Source organism: Sapajus apella, unplaced genomic scaffold (assembly GCF_009761245.1).
Source record: "Sapajus apella isolate SASKATOON/1434 unplaced genomic scaffold, GSC_monkey_1.0 scaffold10, whole genome shotgun sequence".
Lineage (NCBI taxonomy): Eukaryota > Metazoa > Chordata > Mammalia > Primates > Cebidae > Sapajus > Sapajus apella.
Window position 1 is genome coordinate 3,338,135 of NW_022436950.1, and position 4,931 is coordinate 3,343,065.

Sequence of the window (4,931 nt, forward strand, 5' to 3'; positions counted from 1 at the left end):
CTGTTACTTATTTATTTATTTATTTGCTATCTTCCTCCTTTGGTCAAAAAGCCAAAAGATGAGAGTGGTGAATGCAGAATATTGGCTTCCATTCTAGATCGCTTTTCTCCAAATTACTCACAAGCCTTCCCGGCAGCATTGTTTATGAGTTCTCTCCCCATATGGAGTGCTTTTTTATTATAGATTGAATTCTTATATAAAAGTCTTATTTTTGTTGATTCTGTTATGCTACTCTACATATCTTAAAAAAAAAACTAGCTCCTCATTATTTCAATTATTTGCTTTATGACGTGGTTTAATATCTAATAGAGCTAGCTGGACTAATTTTGCTGCCAAACTACAATTTGCCATTCCCCCTTCCTCCTTCTTCGTTTATTTTCCCATGGTGTGTCTTAAATGACTTGCAGCCAAAACCTTTCTGACTGCAGTGGGCAGATTGCCTGAAGCTTTACTATGAATTTAGTACTTTTTAACACTTACCTGGGCTTTCTTTGATTTGCTTCCCTTTTCATTAAAAACAAAAATTTCTTGAAAATTCTTCCTCTGTATGTTTGCTAGAATGGTTTATTTCACCGTGGATGTGTGCATTCATTTCCTTTCCAGATGGAAAATTCTATACAATTAAAAAACAAGCATACTATGCCCCTCCTTTTTTTTTAAAGCAGCCTTTCCAACAGCAGTAGTCTAAGCTTTGTTTTTGTCTCCAGTCACGTCCTAAGTCTTGTTTGAGCAGTGTTGATTATTGAGACCTGATGCTTCACCCACACATACACCATTTGTTCAGTGTAAATGTTTTGTTCTTAATGAGAAAAATTTATACTCAATATCTGCAAGGAAAAGTAAGATTCTGATATCTGACATTACTACTAATCCTTTGGGATGTGTAAAATGCACAACATCTGGGTACAATAAACAATAATAAGGTCTAATAATGTTTTCATTGCTCAGCATCCTTTTAGTAAGCTGTCCACAGATTTTTCTAAAATGTCTTAAACAAATAATAACAATGAAATTTCAGAACCACAGACATCATTAGCTTGTATTTCCTGAGAGTGATTCTGCAGAGGGAAATAGGGACATACACACGTGAGATGAAATATTTGGTTGAGAGAGACATTTATCACAGTGCACGGGGAAATGCCTAATGAGTTACACAAAAGTAAAATGTCCAGACTCTTGCGATTTTGATTTGTGCTGCATCTTGAAGCAGGCACTGTGGACTGAAGGGTTGTGATGATTAAGCTCCAACTGGAGCCAGTGGAACAATGTAAAAAAATTTAGCATTCAATTTGGCTAACTTTCCTTTTTTTTTTTTTTTTTTTAACATTTTAAGTACCTTTTGGTTTCACACAGCTTTAAAAGGTAGTAAATAACACTAGCAAGAATTCCACCAATGTGGCAATGAGACAAGACCATAATTTATTTGGGAAATTGACCAAAACAAAAATACATTGCTGAAAAAGGTGAAGAATGGCTTCCCCTTTCTCCTTCTCCGTTGGCGAAGCGACCCTGTGTACTCGGCTCCAGCAGGGAAAACAAGCATTGATAAATTAAGTGTCGCGAGCACCCTCCTGCCAGGTTAGCAGGCAGGACCTGTGGCATGCTTTCCCTCACTGGCTGCCACGCTCTCTCTCTCCTTGGGGACATCAGGAAGCTGTCCAGAAAAATAATTGCTTGTCATGGTGGGTGGGTCAGGACCCTTTTCAAGTGACCTAGAAGGAAGAATAAAATATTACATTCAAATATCTGTCTTGCAAACACGCCTATATTTTGTATTTCCCATAATTCCGCCATGCGAAGAAGTCAGTTGATGTATTACCTCTTAACAGGGTAAGTGTGAAGAATAAAGAGTAGAAATGTGTGGTATCTTCCTTAAAGATGTGCAAGTAACAGAACATTTCTCATTTAAAATTAGCCAGTCACGTGAGATATTGTTAGTGTTTATATGTGAATTAAAGACTACAAGGAATGTGGCCTATTGGGCTACATCCCACAAGCAGATCAGAGAACAGACACTGTGGCAACTCTGAAAGGAACCTGGCTCCAGGGATCAGGAGCCTCTCCAGATCCTCAGCCGAGGGCTCAGGGACTGACATGCCTCTCTGCTGGAATACCCAGCAAACTGGAAATCGTCAGCTATCTGAATAGCATCTGTGGTTTTAAAGAATGTATTTACAAATACCTCCCCCATGCTGACAGCCTGCCTTAGGAGCACAAGAGAGCTCTGAAATAAGCAATTCACATTCTCAAAGAGATCTGAGAGCATTCTTTAGAGAAAAGGGAACAGTATAAACTGAGAAGCTCGCTTTGTAAGTTTTGTTTCTAATCAAAGCAGTCAATAGTAGATTGGCTTCTCTAGAAAACTGAGCATTTATTACTTTTATAATCAGAAAAAAGAGTGAAGCTATTTGGATTTTAAGAAGAAAAGCATAAAATTAGATATATTTCTGAAGATATCAAAATTCCAGAAATACAGGCAACCTGCCGAAATAAAACCGAACAGGCATTACACGTCTCTTGCAGCAAGATAGATCAGTCACAGCGGACCAGCAGCTTCCGAGTGTTGAGGGGACACCTGTGACCCCAGCATCCAACCTTGCCAAGTCTCGTTCCTTCCTGTGACCACAGTCACAACGATCTCAGGAACTGAAAGGTACCCCTTGCCCCACTGCGGAAGTTGCCAGCAAAGATCTCCTGCGAACTGAGCAATGGCCACAATGTGGAAGGCATTCACAGGGAAGATTGGCAGGAAATAAACCACATGAAATGGACATGAAGGAGTGAGTAAACATTGATAACAAGTTTGTACAACTCAATGCAAAAGTAAAAACAAAACATAAAATACCAAAAAGAGGCCAGGGGCGGTGATTCATGCCTGTAATCCCAGCACTTTGGGAGGCCGAGGCGGGTGGATCACCTGAGGTCAGGAGTTCAAGACCAGCCTGGCCAATGTGGTAAAACCCCATCTCTACTAAAAGTACAAAAATTAACCAGGCATGGTGGCACACACCTGTTATCCCAGCTGCTCAGGAGGCTGAGGCAAGAGAATAGCTTGAACCCGGGAGCAGAGGTTGCAGTGAGCCGAGATCGCACCACTGTACTCTAGCCTGGGTGACAAGAGTGAGACTCCATCTAAAAAAAAAAAAAAAAAAAAGAAATAAAGAGTAATGTAAAATAATTTAATGATAATCATCTGCATGTTAAATTCCCAGTGACTTTCCAGTAGCTTGGGAGGGAGATAGAACAAAAGAAAAAAAACCAGTAACGTGCTACATATTAATGTTTTCACCCTATGTGAAAAAGCTAAAAGATGCAGTTTATACAAATGTTGATTTAAAAAATATATACACAAATCAAACTTAAGCATTACTGTTGTTAGTGAAGTAAACAGAAAGCGCACAAATCACAAACAAAAAAGAGAGCAAGTACTGCCTGCCGATATGGCCAAAGGTAGGAAAGGAAATACGTTGGGAGCATGCGGGAAACATAAATAAACCCCATAGATTACAATGACAGAATTAAGACCAAGAAATGAGTTAACATGGAAAAGCAAATGTGTTAAACTCTTCAGCGAGAAGACAAATTCTCAGACTGTATAACAGCAAATATAAACTTTTATCTTCTTCCCCACGATCCCTATAAAATGCAAACATCTCTGTAAAGGCAGATTCTTAGAAAAAGAATTTCCTGGAAGTGCATGTCTTCAGGCACCTAAAGGACAGAGAGAAAATGAGCAAAAAGTCTTGAATTCATCCATCTGTATTCACTCAACCAGCATCTCCTGAATGACCCTGGACACTGGATGGGTTGTAGAGATTATGTTGGTGAGCAAGACACTGTGTCTGCTCTCGAGAGGTGCCATCCTGGAGAGGAGCACAGACGTGGGGAGGTGGTGACCCCACAAAGGACACATGCTGTGAGAGGAAGAATGGGGAGCCCAGGGCCAGCCTTCCCTACCTCTAGCCAAGAAATCAGTTTGAAGCAGTACAGTGCCATTATATAATTGGTCATTTGTGTCTGTATCTCTCATGAAAAACTCAGATTGAATAAGCAATACATGCCCACATGCTCAAAATGTACCCCACTTTGTGTACATTTCAGTTTTTAACATTTTTTTCAGCTTGGGTCGCTTTCCCCTGTAGATGCACAGAGCCTGATTCTCCTGCACAGCTTTCCCGGGTGGGTGATGCTTGAGAGCTGGTTGAACAGAAAAAGGCTCTGAGTTGCACATGGGAACTTTTCCTACAGCAGAAGAGTCAGAAGATGAAAATAAGGATCCAGGAAATCATAGCACAGAGCAGTGAATGGGAAGCATTACCCTGATGGGGGTGGAGGTGGCAGTTGGGAGCATGCAATTACTTTCAACTATTTTTATAAACGGGCAGCCGTTGTGCCAGATCTGAGGCTTTCTTCAGTCAATGGCAAGGTTTTTAAATAATTCTGTCCATTTTCAGAGCCCTCAGAGACAATGCTTCTAAAATGTCTGCCATCTGTGCAAGTGATTTGGCTTATTCTAGTTGGGGACTGGCTTAGGTTGGGCTCCCCCAGAAGCAGACCCCAAAACCAAGATGTGAGTGCAAGTCATATATTTTAGAGGTGATCCTAGAAAGCAATGGCAAGTGAGTCGGGAAAGGTTGGGGGGAGGGTGGAAAACCAAGGCAGAGAGTTCTTGTAAGCAGGTCGCCCCACCCCGAGGATATTCGGGCTTATCCTGGTACATTGTGCTGCGGGAAAGGGAAGCTGGGTATTCACCCACTCACTCCCTTCCATCATGGCTGAGAGCAGCCCTGGGATATTAACTCCCCAGCTTGGTCAGCCATGCACGGCCTTACAGCCATCGAAATCTTTTGTACAGCAGGCTCAGGGGTTTGAAGGTCACAAGCCATGGGCACGTGTATGAATGGAGTGCCAAGGTGATGCTGTTGGGGTGC

At 41.4% G+C, this 4,931-nt stretch overlaps 1 long non-coding RNA gene across 1 annotated transcript; it reads right to left on the minus strand.

The window, feature by feature from the left end:
- Nucleotides 1–1,394: 1,394 nt before the first annotated feature.
- On the minus strand, nucleotides 1,395–2,879 carry LOC116551602. The gene is made up of 2 exons (XR_004269015.1): nucleotides 2,502–2,879; nucleotides 1,395–1,712 (listed from the first exon to the last, which is right to left on the minus strand). It is a non-coding gene; the product is annotated as an uncharacterized LOC116551602 (long non-coding RNA).
- Between the last annotated feature and the right edge of the window lie 2,052 nt (nucleotides 2,880–4,931).